The sequence below is a fragment of the Vanessa cardui genome, chromosome 1 (assembly GCF_905220365.1).
Source record: "Vanessa cardui chromosome 1, ilVanCard2.1, whole genome shotgun sequence".
In the NCBI taxonomy this organism is placed as follows: Eukaryota; Metazoa; Arthropoda; class Insecta; order Lepidoptera; family Nymphalidae; genus Vanessa; species Vanessa cardui.
In genome coordinates, this window is record NC_061123.1 from 8,471,718 (window position 1) to 8,492,795 (window position 21,078).

At 31.0% G+C, this 21,078-nt stretch overlaps 1 protein-coding gene and 1 non-coding gene across 5 annotated transcripts in view; both read left to right on the forward strand.

Annotated features, from left to right (window-relative positions):
• The window catches only part of LOC124531036 (galanin receptor type 3), a 64,807-nt gene that overhangs the window by 30,936 nt on the left and 12,793 nt on the right, over positions 1 to 21,078 (forward strand). The window lies entirely within an intron of this gene.
• Trnah-gug lies at positions 4,415 to 4,486 on the forward strand. Its single transcript has one exon. It is a non-coding gene; the product is annotated as a tRNA-His (tRNA).

Genomic DNA, 21,078 nt, shown 5'->3' on the forward strand with positions numbered 1-21,078 from the left:
TAATTACTAAAACTATTTAATTTAATCATTCGTATTCTGTTGTAAATCAATATTTGACCGGGTTGCATAAATAACCGATTCAAACTGGAAAATGCATGTCATTACCATCCTGAACGACGCATCAAATGACCTTTGAACTTTTTTATTCCCTCTGTAACATACGTACATGATAGTTCACATGCTGAGTATGTTTATACTATAATAATATTTTCCTTATTAGTATTTGGCTTAAATAAGGAAATGAAGGCCTGAACCGGGATTTGAGCTCCTCAGCGCACAGCCGGAAGCCATAAAGGCTAACAATGATTAGTTGTATTGATAACATCACAAGCCAATTAAAATAAAATTAGTATGCTAAATCTACATACGTAGGTACATGTTATACGTACGATATATATTGTAACATGTTTTTGCAATGAAAATATAAATGTTACTGCAAGTTTACGCTGGGACTGAGGTGTTTCGGAAATAGTCAATCTTTCAGTGTCACTGGAAATTATCCCTCTCACTTACACAGAATTTGCCACCTACTCCAAATCTATGCCATTACAGTAAGCCATATTGATTTAAATTTTAAAATTAACATGATTAAAGTACATGATACAATTATATACGTTATAACAGTAACCACTTTTTATTTGACGTTTAGACAGAATTTTATCAGCTTTTGTCACAGTTGGTACTGAACTACGAGCACTCACTGACGTCGACTGCCGAGTTTTTTCGTCCACATCCATTACACTTTTATTGTTTTTACTTCTACTTTTGGTGCGAGTTACTACACATACACAAACGGACCGCATGAATATTGATCGAAGCAAATCAATTTTATAAACTTTGTGTCGGAATTTACCGAACTTACTGATTGCTTAAAAAGAAATCCATCGTAAAAGATTTATTAAATTGTATATGTTAGTGTTTTTTTATAAAATATTAGCAACCCGTCCTGGCTTCTCACGGGTGGACTGATATTTTTTATAATTTTACCTTTTATTTATATATTTTTTGTGCCTTCTTTCCGACATTTTTAACAATTACCATTCTATTTCAACTTATTTATTCAAAAACCTTAAATAAATTATATACCTAAATCTTTCTTATGAATACCTTTGTCTATTAGTTAATACCGCATAAAATTCCGGTCAGTAGTTTTGAAGTTTATCAAGAACAAACAGACAGACGCGGCGGGGGACTTTGTTTTATAATATGTAGTGATTTAGGCGGATGGGCTAATATTACCCTTTCCTTACATTGCCAATGCTTGGGAACTAAGGTTTAATATTAACATTGGTTCATTGACCCCTCCAACACACAATCATACTAAATATTACTGTTTCGTATAAGAATATATGATAAGAGGGTGAGTATATATAGAGGGTGAGTATATATGATACAGTCAGTATATACCTATAGGTATATGTATATACCTATAGGTATATACTGACTGTATCATACTGACACCTGCATTGGATTTACATAATTAATATTTACTAACCACTGATAATTCTATATCACTACAAATTCATATAATTAATCTATTCAATGTGACTGTGAGTTTATTACATAAGTATGCAATCCATTTATAACATGTAAATTGAAAAGTATCCTCCATACGCTTACCTGTTTGAAAAATCGATCGACTATAGCAATTTTATTTTTATGTTACGCCTGAATTAACAAATCACAATATTTTGGTACTGCACAACCCGTAGCACCGAAGGTCACTTAGTTGAAACTGATATTATGGTTAGATTTGAAATAATTATTTTTGCCAATATCTAAGCAACGGAGCATTTTAGGTTAGGTTATTATAGCAATAGTAAACAAATATTACTTTAAGTGGCACAGTCGCAGATTTTTTGCTGTGGTGGCGTTAATACGTAAATACCAAATATGCAGTGATTGAACAATATTATGTTGTTTTAATTTTATTAATCTTTAGTCAATTTATTCCATTTCTTTCGCAATCATGAGTAATTTAAGTGAAAAAAACATTAGGGCTTAAGCCCTTCTATTATAAGATAATATATATTAATAAGATAATAATAATATATTGAAAGATCCAATATCCTGCCGCAGTTTCATTTGCATAACTCTGAGAACCTATACTTTATGCCAGCGTTTCAATTTTTTAAAAGTATGTGTAGAGTTTTCATCTTCAATTAACTAATACGAGTTCAAGAAATTCACGTGGTATTTTAAGATAAATTTATATGATTTTTATCTTTATAATTTATGATTCTTGTATAGGAGCTTCAATTCTTGCTATTGAAGCTTTTCAATGGAACCTACAAGTTACATTTTGTTTTAAGAAAATAGTAACAAAAAAAATTACAATACCTACATAGGTATTGTAATTTTTTTTGTTACATATATAGTTTATGAGTACATACTCATAAACTATATAGTCATTAAAAAAAACTGAAAACTCAAAACAAGCCTTCATAAAAGTGAACGCAATCATTTATATTGAAGATCCTTACTAAAACCATTTTTGTGAGTTGTTTTCTTCATGTTTCCTTATCCTTCAACTAATTTATTTTATGCTATTAGTCTGAGTCGCGGTCACCGCCGCTTTCTTGGTCGCGCGGTCCCGCAACGCTGGTTGACATAGAGTGATAGTCGCCTGTCAACTGTCACACAATATGTTCACAAAATATATTATTCTTGAAAATATAATATGCATGAGCTATAAAACCCAATCATTTTTCCATTTACTTTGAAAGAGAAAACTTTTTGTTTCCGATCAATCCCTGTCAATGAAATATTGAAATACTTCGAGTATGTTAGAGTTTTAGCGATATTTGTGGCATTGATTCACGTACGACTACATTTGGTTTATTGTTACGATCATATTATGTTGTTAAACTTTTTTTAATAAATATTTGCGATGTATCCCTATTTTCTAAAAGTAGCACTGTATATATTTTTTTTTATTTAGTTTAGATTTTAGTTTTTTTTAAGAACTATTAACTATTCCTTATATCGTCAATGTGCCACCAACCTTGGGAACTAAGATGTTATGTCCCTTCAAACCGGAACACAACAATACTGAGTACTGTTATTTGGTGGTAGAATAGCTGATGAGTGGGTGGTACCTACCCAGACGGGCTTGCACAAAGCTCTACCACCAAGTAATTATATATATATATATATATATATATATATATATATATATATATATATATATATATATATATATATATATATATATATATACATATATATATGTAAAAATATACTGATAGATAGTACGTAGGACAAAAATAAGCTCAACAAACATAAGTAAATGTATATCATATATATTTATGATATACGTATATCACCCAGTTACCACTAATTTGGAAATTTTGTTTGTAGATTTGATTTGACAACAATTTTACTGGAAACGCACCTATACCTACAGCCAAAAAGCCCGAACTGGTCATCGAAGCGATATGCTTTAGTTCTATAAGTCACTACGTCCAATTTAATCGACGGTTTATATACCGTGGACTTATTAAGCCTACAAACGTTAATTTAGTACATTTTAACACAATTCCTATATGTATACATTCTATGAGTTCAATGTTTAATAGTCAATAGCAATAGCCAATTTCGTCGAAAGCAATCAATGTCCTCTACTTTTTACTCACGACAAGTTAATGAACAATTCAAATGAAACGAGTCGTACAGTACGCGCTACAGTTGTGCTGAATATATCGATGTCGATACTTTAAATAAATATACATTTGTACCACTTTTAATGTAACAATTCATCGTCAAAAAATATAACTGATATTTCCATATTGTTGCATGTTAAATACCCGTAAATGATTGATAGTGATGCGAAAGCTTGTCAATGAAATAAAACCAATTAATTGAATTGCTGTGACGCAAACGATCTATGAATTTTAATAGAAATTGTATTCGAAACTTTTTCATTTATTTACGTGTATTCTAAATGAAATACGAATATTAATGAAATAATTTATCACGGCACAATTTTGCAAGCATCATGCAACAAAATTATTTTTCTAATTTAATGAAATTTTAAAGTAATGGAATTTGTATCATTATAATTAGAAAGAGACATGTTCTCTTAAGCATAATTTATACGAACAATTATTATAATAATTATTGCATACGAATAGAAAACGAATAGAATAAAGTTTTTGTTTTATAATATTTATAAGTACATATTCATACAATTACGATATTTTATCCATAACATAAAATGAAAAAAGTGACTGTCGGCTTACATATACATATATTACTCCTATAGTAGTACATTTTTAGCACTAACGTTTATATGTTTTGATTTAAAAAAAGAATATCGCTCATTTATTCGTCCCACAGCTAGTACAAAAACACCGTTACGTAGTCAATGCGAATTTGTCCACAATTTTTGTAATTACGTTCACCAACTCCGATAGCCGTGATCGTCTAGTGGTTAGGACCCTACGTTGTGGCCGTAGTAACCCAGGTTCGAATCCTGGTCACGGCAGCGAATAGCTGTTACGGCGGAGCATTAAATTTTTTAATCACTTTTTTTTCATTTCATTTATTTATGCATACAAATGACATAGTGAAATAGTTAGTTTCGATTATTATTTAAATTAGTTTGCATAACATTTTATTTTATTTTTAGCATTTTGTATTTTATCATTGTCTATTATTCGTATATTTTGTTTGCAATAGTTTGTTAATAAATGAACAGATATGTAAAAATAACAATGTTCAATCAATCTCTGTTACCAATGTATAACAAAATTTTTGATTTAATGCGAAATTTATCTTTTCCATATCTAAAATATATTTTTACATACATTCAAATTTACCCTAATATAGACATAGAACGATGCTTAATCTTGTTTTGTATCAATAACAGTCAGCTCGACTTAATTAGTGGCTTGCGGCGATAATCTCTCGTCTTGATTGACTCACGAATTGGATTCTAATTAAATAAACCGTCCTACATGCTGTCGCATGGAATATACGACTTTATACTTCTAAAGATACGGATTTGGATTGCATACAAATAAGTAAATTTTCAAAGGGACATGTTAAAATTTTTGATGGGTAACTCATGCCGTAGGTAATTGAACCAAAACAAAAAAACGTAAGCCTCCTGAATATTAATCAATGTAGAATTTTCTTTTTAATTAACAGTGTACGTACATGTAGAATTCTTTTCACAAATGCGATGTTAAATGTTTTGTACCATTAATTCGCGCAAAAATGTAGGAGATTTTTGTGCTTCATTCGTATGACAGTGGAACATATTAAAAAAAAATAGAACAGCATTTCTAAAAAATATAACAGTTCTCATTGCTTCACTGGTGACAGGGCTGGTTCAATTTTTGCCGAGAGATTCGGAATAGCAATTCATCGAGGAAATGCTGCTAGTATTCTTGTATTATGTGCAGTCGAGATGTGTGCAGTACGCATGTTTTAATTTATCAAAAATATTGGTTATTTATAACTTTTTACACGTACATATTTTTGAAATTCTTTAAATTCTACTTGACCTTAGTTTATTTATAATCTAGACACGATTTTATAAAAACATAATAGCACAAGGTTGAAATAAAAAAGTGACCATTTTCCTACCCCGAAACTCAAGCAATCAACATATTCAGTTTCATCTAAATCTGTTAAGCAGTTTTCGCGTGAAGAGGTATCAGACATAATTACTTTCACGTATATAATGTAAGTTTTTTATATCCACAAAAATATTGTCAATTTTTACATATTAGACTTTATATCCTTAGAATATTTTTATTTTATTAAAATAACATTATTAAATGAAGGGTGAAATTCATCAAGCTGAAACCATACATATTATTTACACGTACGTAATTTGTATTTACTAATACAACTATTTTATTCTATATTATGTATGTATATTTGTAAATTTATAAAAGTTTATGATTTTGAACTTCTTTTTCTTCTTTATTATATAAAATATTTGTTTTATATGTATATATAATATAGTTGGATATTTTTTGATTTTATGTCATTTATTCAAGTCCTCAATTTAAAAAATTCTCACATGAAATGTGTTTGTTAGTTAAAAATAAACTTGTAGGATCACTATCGTGCGTCTTCTTCGAATCTTTTAAAAATGTTTTTCATATATGGTACAGAGTTCGGTAAAACAGTCACGAGCGTACACTAGAACGATTTTAAAAAAAAAATCAAGAACTCAACGAGGTTTATCAAATAAAACAGTTCGTTATGAAAACTACATTCATGTATTTTATTCATATAAAATAAAGTAACGGACCGACGCCGGTGTGGCTGCGGCGACGTACACGAAGCCTTAATGACTGCTGTTATTAGATTCCTAGAAGTTCCCGTAGGTTGACTTTTGCGATTTCAGTCTGTCTTTCAGTCACTTTATTATAGAAGCTATATCTCAACATAGTATAAAACGAAGTCTCACTATATCTGACCTTTTGTATGCTTAGGTCTTTAAAACTAAAGAAGTAAAGTAACGGCCTGTAAATTACCCACTGCTGGGCTAAGGCCTCCTCCCCATTAAGGAGAGGGCTTGGTACATATTCCACCACGCTGTTCCAATGAGGGTTGGTGGAATGCACATGTGGCAGAATTTCGATGAAATTAGACACATGCAGGTTTCCTCACGATGTTTTCCTTTCCTTTGCTCGGCGGAGCACGAGATGCAGAAGCAACGGATTTTAATGCGGTTTTTTTAATAGATAGAGGGATTCAAGAGTACAGTTTATACGTATAATACATGCATTAGGTATAAAGTAGGACAGTAGTAGTAAACACTGATCATATTCTAAAGTCATTTCATAAACACTTTTCGTTACGATTTCATTGCAAATGCTGTCTGATCCCTACGGGATAGATAAAAATAATGTACTATAGTAATGTTCACCTTAAAAGGGCCTACAAGAAAGTCATTCATGGTATATGTCTATCTCTTAGGGTTAACCCACAATAACTACTACTTTTAATCCTTTATTTTTTCCGGGAAATAATGGCTTATTATTTACGAAGACAGCATTAATATTTATTCAGTTAAGTACCTTACATACATTTTAGATAGATTAATATAGGCAGGGACATAGCGGTATGTGTTGTCTAGTGACAAAAATGTGAACGTTGTATTTAAAGACATTTTGTAGTGTGTGAATGTGTGCGAAGCCGGGGCACTTCGCTATTTATATGTATATAATAAACTGTTGTTCGATTGAGGTGCTATTTCATTTGAAGTGTCATTATTTATATTCATAGATTAACGCGTTGGAGTCTGTCAAAGGTACATTCAAAGTTTTTTCCTGAAAATATTTATGATAAAACGATTGTTTGATTAGCTATAAAACGCCAACTGACTTTTATTTGGTTTCTATTTTTGTCTGATTTAATAAAAAATCAAGAATTCGTCTGTTGTTTTCGTTCACATTTATTGAAGGCAATTACTGAAACATTCATACTTCATAGCGAGATGCTTACCGCAATCAGTTAGCAGCATGTCCAACTCAAAGCAAACTAGCTAAATTTGCTCACGTAAATGCAAGGCCCATACCCATATCATTATCTAAGCTGCTCAGTCGAAGGTTTACTAATTTTAAACGTGGACGATTTTAAGTGTTATATTGATATTTTCAACTGATAACTAACTATCGAGATAAGTAAACCATCATGGGTCTAAACCGATGATGATTTACTGGTTTACTTTTAAATCCTTCACACAGCTTCTTGGGCTCCATAGCACAGCATTAATTTCATTTAATTCACGTTTGACTGTACTTCCCTGTATCCAAGCAATGTGATTGCGATTTGGAGTAATGAACGATTTTAAACGCGCTACAAAAAAAAGTACTAGTAAAATTGATTATATCGTTCATTTATAAAAAAATGTTTATGTAGTATTAAAATAATAATAAAAATTAACACAAAATTCATTCCTATATTCTTTAATCAAAAGTAATAAAAAATCACCAGCGTTATTTAAATTAAACGTATAAAAATATACAGTTCGAAATACATGTGCGAAAGTAATTTCAAAACTTTATTATCTTTTTGCAAACAGTCGCTTGTTTATTTCGATTTTACGTTTATATTATTTTTCATACTTTTGAAATTCATACGACCATCAGAACCAGAAAAGTCATCTTTCATTAAAAATCTAACTAACACAAATGTACACATATTTTTATATGTTTGAAACATCAGTCTGCTTATATTTAGTTAATAGATTATAGACAGATCCTAGATGTTCGGTTCGAATTCCAAGTTAAATGTTCTTCTTATTATTTGTAATAAGATTTTATTTATTTAAATTGAAATTATTAAGACAAAGTTAATATGTAAATAAATATATCGGTTCTGCGCTTTATAACTCTTGGTCTTTGCTTTTCTGTCTCTTCAGACTATTAAATAAGGAAATAAATAATAAATTATAATTAAATTAAGAACACGGTTCGCCGTGTATATGATGTGTAAATGAAATTATAAGGTCATACTTAAAAAGTAAATAAATTTATCCGTTCTGTGTAACATCTAATATGACTCTTGGTAGTTAAAGAAAATAGGTTAGTACCATCTGATAACTAACTCTAGCACAGCGTAAGCCCATTGATCAAATGAAATATTTCGCTTCCCCTGCTGACTGTAACAGAAGGGGACCCTTATCGTGAAATTAGTCCCTCAGATTACAGAGAAACGATAAGACAGATATTACACAAAGCTATTATTTTAATCTTCTTAAATGTAGAAAATAAGCTTTGAAAGTAAGGAAAACCCATCATTTTCCTACATTATACAATTTTATATGATAAAAATCTTATCGCGATAATACATCATTACGAGAACGACATCTTTCAGTCGATTTTTTATACAAAATAAATATTTTTTATTTAAAGCTATGATATCTTTTGCCAATGCCCGTGTCACAGTGTCAATGCACTCAAGATTGGCTTTAAAATAGATTTTTTGTGAACGCATTCAAAATAACTTTATCTTTTTTTAATTCGCTTTAACAATTGATGCATATATAATTTTTTGTGTCTTTTCTGCTATCCGTTAAGAAGTTCACCTGTCAATAGAAATCCCTAAACGCAGCAGTTATGTTTTAACAGTATTGCTATAGCGCGTCAAGTGTAAGTTGGCGTGTGGCAAAAACATGTACTAATTTTTTTTTGTTCATTTAATATCTTATTTAATGTTGTCTTAAATTTTCGCCATTATTACACATTTAAATAAAACTAATTATAACGGATGAATCGCGTATATTAGACGGGTAGACCGTGACCACGAACACTGCAAAGTGCTCGAAACGTCGGGATGTTTAAAAATAATTAATATACGCGATTCATCCGTTATAATTAGTTTTATTTAATATCTTATTTGTTTTATTTACCCTTATTAAAAAAACTAACCCAAAATCTATTAAAAATGAGACGTAGAGAATTATTTTCTAGTGAGATATTGGTATAATAAACAAAAAAGTGGCAAAACAAAGGTGCAGGTGCTGCCACAGGAACGCCAACTTATACTTGACAGTCTTTAACTCTAAGGCAGGCTGTCAAAATATTAATAAACACTAGAATTTGTATACTCTAGACCTTGGAATAGTTCTCTTGACTGAAGCCTATCTTGCGTGTAGTACCAGTTCATGTTTGTCACAAAAAAAACATTGTCATCGGGAGTGATTGACTCAGATCTGAGATTAGGAGAAGTGAGCTAAATTTAACTATAAGATTTGATTTAATACAAATGGCCAGGCAAAACTTAATAAAAGCTTGTAAAATTTACAATCGTTATAAAGATAAAATTAAAAATAAATTTGTCATTATTCTTCTCCAGGGATTAAAATATAAGTAACTATTTTATTAACTTAAGTAATAGGCTAACTTTTTGTGCAATAAATGATTGCTTTAAAGCAAGGTTACTAAATAAAAAAATTATATTTGCTAACATATTATAAAAATTTAAATGCATTTTATAATAAATTTGAAGTTTATGTGTACTAGATAATATAATTCGTATTTTTATTATAGAATATTTTTAATATGTCAACAATTATTGGAAAACTCAAAAGTTTCTTATTTTTAATGGTTCAATTGACGTTACACAAAAGCACAGTCGTTTGGGGCTGAAGGGATTTTCGATACCCAATTTTCTCGTCAGGTCACGTTATAATAGAATGAGGGCGGAATAATGTCACGACTGAGAGTCGGTGTGGTACAATGGTGAGTAGCACAGTGTGGAAGTGCGCTTTATATCAAGCGACATTTTATTTACTTCAATTTTTAGCACAATCGGCAATAATAAAGACTGCTCTAATATTTCAATTTTCATCCTCGTGATAAACGTTTGCTTAGGTTATATTAAAAGCGCTTATGCCAGATTAGCTGTTTTCACGAGACTTGAAGGGGTTGTAAAAATACCGTTAAAAAAATTAAGTTCTCATTTAATGGAATAATGGATTGTTAAAAATCCTAAATAAATATTACTTGACAAATAATTTGTTAAATATTCATGTTTATTAAAAATGTCTACATTTTACTTTAAAATTAAACGCTATTTTACCCATAAAACTGAGTTGTTAATTATTTAAATTAAAAAAAAAGTTTTAAATTGCGATTGTATTTCATTATTTATTTTCTTTTCAAAATTACCTATCAATATTGAAAAGTTACGTCCAATATGCGTACCATACAAAACTTGGACAAGTTTTGGTCGCAAATTTGACAATCGATTTTAATATTTTACATACTTAAAGTTTTTTTTATTTATCGATTTGTTTTACTTTTGTAGCCGTGCTTATACATGCGATATACGCACTTAACGACTCAATAATGATAAAAATGTGACATAAGCACTCTCAATGTTGTAACTCTACTAAATATATACTCTCACTGTGTGGTATTGGAAATAAGCACTCTTAATATTTTCCAGGTCCTTGGGATCTGTTTTTCATACTGTTATTGATTTTTATGTATTTTCACGGTGTTTTAATTTTCGTATTGTTTTTTGTTTTATAATACTAAATAATAAAAATATGCTATGGTATTTTGAGTAAAGGTATATATCAAGCAAAAATTCCCAGAAAAAAATGAACCTGGTGTTCATTTTTTAATTAATGAAATGAGTATATGAACTCTATGTATTGAAATTCAAATGTAAGTTCAGCCTCTTCTGTCCTATGGTAATGAAACAGGCGAATAAATTATACCTTGTGACGGAATGCCATATTTGGTCGGCCTTCATTTAAAAATGACAATCGAAATTTGGCTTACATGAGAAACCAATAAACATTACAGAAGAAAAAATAATAATTTCTTTATACATACCAAATATAATAACGAAAAATACAAATCTATTAACAGACTATGTACTACATAATATAAATAAGTTTTAGAAACCGTAAAGCATTCTTTCAGCTTGAGTTCTTATAAAGTACGGTTTTAGTCAAATCAGCAATTAAATCGAATAAATAATTATTTAACTGTTAAGTTGTACTCAAGATTCAGCGTTTTATTAAAACATGTTTAAAGTAAATTCGTCACTCACAAATTATTACGAATGAGAAGGTAGTGAAATGCTTGAGTAATTTTTTTTTGCAAAATTGGTCATTGACTTTCAAAACCTTAGCACATGTATTTATACATATTAAGTGTTTTGTGAGCTTTTCTATTAGAAAAAAAAATACTTTCACACATAATATTATTAAATATAATTATAATATGTCGTTAACAAATATATAAACAATAATGTGAATACTTAGGTAAAAGTCAAACAATTTATAAGTTTATTAATAGACTATTTATAATATTAGTAGCCATCAAATAGATAGTCATAAATTTTCTATGAGATATATTTTTTGTTCTTTTTTTATAGTATAGGTTGGCGGACGAGCATATGGGCCACCTGATGGTAAGTGGTCACCATTACCCATAGACGATGACGCTGTAAGAAATATTAACTATTCCTTACATCGTCAGTGTGTCACCAACCTCGGGAACTAAGATGTTATGTCCCTTGTGCCTGTAGTTACACTGGCTCATTCACCCTTCAAATCGGAACACAACAATACTGAGTACTGTTATTTGGTGGTAGAATAGCTAATGAATGAGTGGTACCTACCCAGACGGGCTTGCACAAAGCCGTACCACCAAGTAAATTTCTTATTATTTTTAGAATTTTTAATATTAAAATCCACTATTCATCGTCACGACGTATCGTAGTCGTAGAGCGAAAAAATATTATTCAGTCAACATTGTTAGACCGTGTGAAGTTATTGATTCTATCGAAACGATAACAATGTGGCAGTGCATGCCACTACGTTACGGTAATTGATGGCTTGAAACTAAATTCTATTACGGCTTTCATTTGTTTTCATTGGATTATAGCCTTCCTTATTGTATCGACACACGTAATACAAGTGCATTCGTATTAGGAGCTCAACTGCGCTTGACTGCGCTGGGATTAAGGATACATATAAGATTTATTTTTTAATATAGTGTTTTCAGGAATATTGTACACAGTACAAAAACAAACTACTTATGTCGTAATAATTTAATTCAATTCTTAGTTTAATGGCTTTTAGTTGTGCCGGCAGGGCACAGATTATTTCGCCAATGTCACGTAGGATGGAGAAGACACGAATGAGATTGATCGGTACGGTTGAGACGTTATAATTTTAAGTTCATTTCACACAGCTGCACTTGACAGTTGTCACTTGTCTGTCATAATCCGATGCCACGAATCTCACATCTCGAGAGATCAGATTGTCCCCTGTAAGACTACTAACTTCCTAACTACGGAATGTTATGATTGTTTACTAAATCTCCCAATCTTCAGCCTTACAAACTAAATTAAACTCTAAGTCGTCGAGACAAAATATAGCGTACAAGCAATCAAGCGGCGTTGAATTTTGCAGTGCCTAATTTGTGTTTATGTGTTCATCTGTGCTACATCGCGAAAAACTTACATGTGTCGAATTAAAAACAAAATTACTTGTGAGTGGTGGAATAAGGTCTAAACCTCCTCAAATAGAAAGGAGGCTTTAGTCTAACAGTGAGACATTTAATGGCTGTTTACTATTGTTTTCATATTTATTTTATATATTATTGATTCTATACATCTCAGTTTTGATAAAAAAACATTTTGCTAATATAGTTTATATATATTTTAATGATTTAATCAGTTATTATAATAAAAAAATCGACAACGTTTTTGTAAAGTATTATTTGTGTTGATATAAATAAAATTTTAACAAAAAGAAAAACCGACTTCAAACAAAACACTATTTTAAAACAAATGAATATGCACGAAAAAGTAATAAAAATAATTGCGTATTCAACATATTTTTTAGAGTCTTCCTAAGTTAAATGAAATGAAAAATATTAGACTACTTAAAAGTCGATTAACGATTATATCATGTAGTTATAATTATTGGCATATTTGGAGCCGGTGTCAGCCATGGTGCCCTTGCCCCAACAATCAAAAGAAAGAAGCGATACGAGCCCCTTGATTGATCCAGTATATTATTGTGTAAAAGGTAATTTGTAAAAAACATATTTGTTAAAGTATTCTCGTATTGTTTTTTGATAGATATACTGTAGGGTTTTATTGGCTGACACCGACTCCAAATATAACAATAATTATAACTACATGATATAATCGTTAATCGACTTTTAAGTAGTCTAATATTTTTCATTTCATTTAAATTAGGAAGACTCTAAAAAATATGTTGAATACGCAATTATTTTTATTACCTTTTCGTGCATATTCATTTGTTTTAAAATAGTGTTTTGTTTGAAGTCGGTTTTTCTTTTTGTTAAAATTTTATTTATTTTTTGATTTTAAGTGAAGCTGATGTTGACTAACTATTTTTTTTTAATATGGATAGATTAAGCGTTCCGTTTATATGAGTCAGAAACTACTTCGAGGACAATTTCAAAGGAAACTTGCGAATAAAGCAAAAATAGACTTTCGAAAATGCGGATTTAATACGTCACGCGGCGTAAACTACAAGGATCCCTCGAAAGAGCTGTAATCGAACTCAGCAAAAAAACTTTGAAAAAGACCAACTATATTTCGTACATCATATGACATCACATCACATACACAAAATTTGATTAGATAGTAAGAAATTCTGCCCCATATCGCACCCTAACTGCGAGCCGTATAGGAGTTCCATCACTACATAGTATAAAACAAAGTCGCTTTCTCTGTCCCTATATCTTTAAATCTATGCAACGGATTTTGATGCGGTTTTTTTTAAAAGATAGTGTGATTCAAGGGGAAGGTTTGTGTATATAATACATGAACAATATAGTAAAGAAACACTGATAATTTTAGAAGTTTGCGATGTGATGTCGTATATAAACAAATTCTGTAGTATATTTAGTATCAGTATTGCACCCGTGCGAAGCCGGGGTGGGTAGATAGTTGATTTAGTTCCCTGCCGTTCCGTTACTTTGTCATGGATCCTGTGCTCAGAACCTTACCAAACTTTCACCAAATTACCCTTGTAGTATATATTTTATAATAAAAAAAGAATTATCAAAATTGGTTAACGTGATTTTCAGTTATTCACCTATTTGTCGCGCATATACATAATGCAAATTTAAGACTTATGTCGTTTTCACATGGATACCATCATCGGAAAAAAAATAAAAAAAAATGGGACCCCACGGGAAGCACTACCTTTCAAACAAAAAAAAAATTATCAAAATCGGTCCACCCAGTGAAAAGTTATGAGGTAACAAACATAAAAAAAAAAAAAAAAAAAAAATACAGACGAATTGATAACCTCCTCCTTTTGGAAGTCGGTTGAAAATATATGATTTATTATAATTACCTACCTATAATGGAAGGACACCAAACTAGTGCGAGTACGTGTCGGAAGAAAATCTGTGCAAGATATCTAAGCACTAGATCCGCTGTACAGCAACGTGATGAACTAAGCTCCTTATCGCGAGGCAATTTATTTTTGCCCTAGTCGAGTGAAAGTGAAGTTCTAAAGAAATAAGGAAATGTAGTTTATTTATAACAAAACAAATTTTAAAATGCTACGTTATGTACTTTTCGCTTAAGATACCGGCTCAGGCTCTCTTCGTGTCTAGTAATCTACACTTAATTTATAGTTTGAGAGTACCTTTTGTAATAAAAAACATTTACGAAAATGAGTAGAGTTTCACTGAATTATTGTATGACTTAGATTTTTTGGATTCTTATAATCACTCGAAGTTACAAAGAAAACTTCAAGTTATATTACAGAAGTTGTTGTGGATTTTAATAATAGCAGATAATAAGATTAAAAGTAACGATACCATTTCCAGGTGATTGATATCATTAAATATATCAGAAACATAAAACATTACAGGCATATTGATTTTATAATAAATCAGAAAAACGTTTAATAAAAATCTACAAGATTATTTATTCAATTTTAGGTTCTCTTTGTAAGTAATACCGGTCAATTATTTTATATTAATTTTTTACATCCACTTCAAGTTTTCACGATGAACTTTAATTATTATACACATATCTTATATGGGGGCTTAAGACACGATCCTCCCTTATTTATTTTGTTGGACGCTTCGAAACCTGTCGTGGACACGAACAGGCTGGATTACGGTTGGTTATGACAATTATTTCTAGTAGGATGGTGCGTCAGTTGATATAATAGTTTTCGTTATTTCATAAAATTAATATATTTTATAATAACATCAGGAATGTGTCTACCAACATAATAGAATAATAAAACATAAAGAATATAATTTCGAATGAATATTAAGATATTTTTGTTAGGTATAATTATATTGTACATTAGCGAACAATTACAATCAATTAATCAGTAACATTATCTCGTTATTATCATAATCCTATGTATTAATCAGGTCACTGACTTACTCTCACTCGCGACCACGTTGATTATTTGAAATTATACAAATGACAGCTAATTGAATATTCAATAAATATGTATGTTATGTGTTGGATTTGAAATTCATTTTTTGTGTAGTTTTATATAAATTGGTGGTATAATACAAAAATTTTCCTCACAATCAATACTTTATCACTCCTGAAGTGGTTCACAATCAAAACTTATACAAGATTGATTATTTTGCTCGATCCTTCCAATTCGACGATTAAAGTAAGAATGCCAGTTTCTAAGCTTACTCCTAGTGTTTAATGTTTACATGCCCCTCCTCCGACTACGTTTTGACGTTTCGATCCTAAAAAACAAAAAACAATTTAGTTTAGTCAAAACCGGATGTTGACAGTCAACGCAAATTGTAACAACTATTTAAATCGAATTATTTATGCCATTATGATAGTACTTTAATACATTAAAACAATAAAATATGATCACATTAAAATAAAAATGCTAACAAAATAAATGAATATAATAAACATTTGCTCACAAAAATAAATGTTTCGATGATTTACCCGCCATTTTGAAATAGAAGACTAATTAAAAATGGCAGTTGCTAATGTTGGTATTTTATCAGCCTTTGATCGGAATATTCAATCGTTGGCGACGTATAAATTGGTTATTACGGTTGACCATTGCAAATGATATTGAAGATACAAACGAACTGGTTAGCGTTTATATTTGAGCGGTTGAGCTCAGTCCACTCAGTGAAGTTACCTACTCGTTCACGTCAAATATTGCATTGCCAAAAGAGCTGAAAAATATAATCGACTATCTGAAGAAGAATTTAGTAAGTATAGGATTCGTATTGGATATCTTATTGGGGTCAGAATGAGATACAATATTTGCTCAAGACGTTAAAGAATTACGCTAAAAAAATTTTGAAGTTCTTTATTCAAGAACTCTTCGCTTCTTACTTCTTCTTCTTTATTAGAATAAATGTGATAATTAGCCGCCGGAGTCTTCGAGTAAAGATTTACCAGAATAGCACGGAGCATAGAGTGGCGTCTGATGCTGTCGCATAACATGCGGTGACGTAAAAATAACAGCTTTAAACTCTTTGCGTGAGCAATAGTATCACATGATATTAAGTGATTTGCCAACAATCAAATATACACACTAATATAAATCACCAATTCAATTCCATATAAACAGTAAACAGCACTTAAACATAATAAAAACTACTACCTATACCTTAAGTAGTTAGGCTCTAAAAAGCCTTCATATATATGCCAATCAAAATAGAAACGCACCATATATGCATAAGGTATATAAAATCATTACAATTGAATTGAACATTATGATAGGAGTCGAGATGGCCCAGTGGGAGTCGAGATGGCCCAGTGGTAAGAACGCGCGCATCTTAACCGATGATTGCGGGTTCAAACCCAGGCAAGCACCGCTGATTCATGTGCTTAATTTGTCTTTATAATTCATCAAGTGCTCAGCGGTGAAGGAAAACATCGTGAGGAAACCTGCATGTGATAAACTTCATAGAAATTCTGCCACATGTGTATTCCACCAACCCGCATTGGAACAGCGTGGTGGAATATGTTCCAAACCTTCTCCTCAAAGGGAGAGGAGGCCTTTAGCCCAGCAGTGGGAAATTACAGGCTGTTGTTGAATCGAACATGTCATTTCATATCGCTAGCAAAATATTTTGTGTCCACGCAAACTTTGTCTATGAAGTGCCATCTTTACAATTGGCTCGATCATTCAAAAGTTACTGAAGTAACATATTATAGTTAGACGAACGTTCAAAAATGATTTTATTACTGAAAATTGTTAACGTTACGTTAAATTATATAGCTAGTACAGAAATAATCACGTAACATAAGCACTGTCTAAACGAAGGCGATCGCGCAGAAATGCTCGGAGTTGAAATTAAACTTCAAACAACGTACTAAATTCGAAAAGTCAGCGGTGCGTGGTCAGAATATTAGCTTTAGAAAATATTGCTGTTAAATTACATTTTAATTTAAACTTAATACTTTTGTACATATGTGTTTATTTCAATTATTTATAGTTGCAATCTGAGAGACGATTACAAATACAACTTTTACATTTAATAATCTATCAGGTATCACAATATTTCGTGAGTGTATATGAAATATTACTACCATAGTAACCTTGACAGGTATTAGGGCGTTAATCAAAGACAAAGAAACGAATGGGCCAGCTAATGGTAAGTGTTCACCCTCCCACATAGACTATAATATTGAAAGTATAATCCAATTTCAACAATACCGCCAAACACTTGATCTAAACATACAAATCTATAAATAAGTGTCCTTAGGATATGATGCTAATAGTAATTATCATATAAGACCGAAAAAAATGGCGAAGATACCACTGGTTTGTAATGTAGTTATTACCGAGAAATTCAGCAGTAACTTTATCAGTTGAAATCTGGACACGACAACACAAATGCTTTGTAATTGCATAGCGTTGTGTTGGCGAATTTCAGTGTGGAGGTAATTGAGCCGGCGTAATTATCGGTAAAATGTTTCAATTGAAACTAATGACCTACGAAATCTATCCTAACTAACTTATGAGTTACTCATTTGTACCCAATTTCAGAGGTCTTGAGCTCTAATCTCGTATTAGTTAATGGCTATTTCTGTTTATAAATTATTAGCCCGGACTTAGCGAACAAGTTAGCAATGTAAACAAGTAAAATCGTTGTTTAGCGCTTGATCTCCCACCGTTCGTGTCGGATTGCCATCCCATCGGATTATGAGAGTAAGGGATTAGAGAGTGCATTTGTGGTTGCATGTGAACTATAACATAATTAATTAATTCATGCATTATCTTCTGCGTAGTTGACTGGTCTTTGAGATTAAAGCAGCAGCTTGCCTGAAATCCGGTCAGAGAGAATTATTAATATACATATACGTACAATGTCCAAACGTAAAATCGATAACGATAATCAAGTTTCGCAATATACCCATATTGTAGAATTTGATTGTCGATATAGATTGTCATCTAGTTATCTATAAGAATGCTGAGATGGACCCGTGATTAGAACGCGTTCATCCTAACAGATGATTGCGGGTTCTAACTCAGGCAAGCACCACTATATATATATGTGCTTAATTAGTGTTCATAATTCATCTCGTGCACGGCGGTGAAGGAAAACATCGTGAGGAAACCTGCATGTGTCTAATTTCATAGAAATTCTGCCACATGTGCAGTCCACCAACCCGCATTGGAACAGCGTGGTTGAATATATTCCAAACTCACTCCTTAATGGAAGAGGAAGCCTTATCCCAAACTGACTGTTACTCTCTATATGAATATAAACAAAAATTTTTCTTACATCCAATTACAATCACTCCCAAAAGCCATACACGTGGTATTGCTTCTTTTTAAAATTTTCGAGACACTGTGATTTACAACTATAATCGATAACTTTGAAAAAATTTATGACAACCCTTATATTCATATGAAACAAAATTATGGCAAAAAAAATTAGAAACGATTTCACTTTTAACATATTAAGCTATCATTTTCTCCATACATTCTATAATTTCAACTATTAACAAATATACATATGTATGTGTTACGAGTAAATATAGAATGTTCTTAGTCGTTATGAAAATAACGAGTAACATTTGTTTCAATTACGGGTATTTCATTAGCGAATATTCTGTTTCGTATACGTTCACATTGTTTCACTGACTCCTGCAAACAATCTGATAATAAGGAGAATTTTGGAAGTGCTGACATAGCTATAACGTTATTACGAAAAGATAGACGCAGTTCATGTTCTTTATATACTTACATATAAAATTAGTAGATACATTAGTTTATTAGTAATTGAAATACACAAAAACGTACTTTCTTTTACTATTGTTCCAAAGTTATTTAGAAAAAGAAGAAACGTTCTATAAACATTAAAAAGTATTGCCTGACTGTACTGTCTTGTACTGTCTTAACATCAATACGCTTTCACTGAGTAATGGAGATCTTTAATAGATTGTAACTATAAGTTTTGTTTTGCAATTATTAAATTATCGTGATTATTGTGAATACGTTAAATAATAGTTTAAAAATACAAAAAAAATGCATTGCATTTTCATTGGCACTTAATACGTATGCAAAGTTTCGAATTAATTGGACTTCTGGAAACAGCTAAAAATCGCGTATAAAATTCCATTACATAGTTACATACATACACTCCAAGCTTATAAAACGATGGTAAAAACGAGTTTGTCAAATGGACTTTTTCGATGTTATATTTTTGCTAACACACCGTGGAAAAATAATACATACATTAATTTACACTTGTTTGGGTTTCTTATACGATAAAGTATATTTACGAAGAAAAATGCAACGCAGGAAACCGCAATAAAACTTCAGCGGCGTCTGTTGAGCAAACCCTTTGTGACCCTTTTCTAGAAATTTCTAATTCGGCACGTTTATAATTTTGTACTGTTGTCGGCGAGAAAATTGCCGATACTTTACATTATTCGTTTCATGTATTTCTTTTGTGCCCACATCATCGATTGCTAATTTTATCCACTGGATACAGACTGATAACATTAATATTGAAAATATTTCTATTGTTATCAATATTTTTTATTTTTTATTTTGTTTGGTATTTTTTGATTAGCTTAAGTCATTTAAGTTAACTTGAAGTCATAAATATTAAACATTATATTACATACTTCATCATCGTTCATAATGATTTCGATTTTCTATACATTTTTTTTTCATTTTTAATAAGAATGAGAAATTATTTTTTGATGGGATATTTACATTCAGTGATTTATTTGATATTACATCTTATCGTATTGGCTTGATTTGAAGACTGATTACTTTTTTAGGCCATATGATCTAAATCAAAAGCCGAGTTGGCTCAGGAGTTAGAACGTTTGCATCTTAACTGACGATTGCCTTCTCAGACTATTTGGCAAGCACTACTGAATTTCCATGTTCTTAATTTGTGTTTATAATTTATCTCGAGCTCGGAGGTGAAGGAAAACTGCACGTGTCTAATTTCAAAGAAATTCTGTCACATGAGTATCCACCGACCCGCATTACAGCTGCGTCGTGGAATTAACTCCAAAAGTTCTTCTCAAATGGTCACTTTCGATGTCCGACCTATACGCAATTATTTGAAACGTGAAGATAGTATTATATGATAATTTGAAGTTCTATATTTATAACTA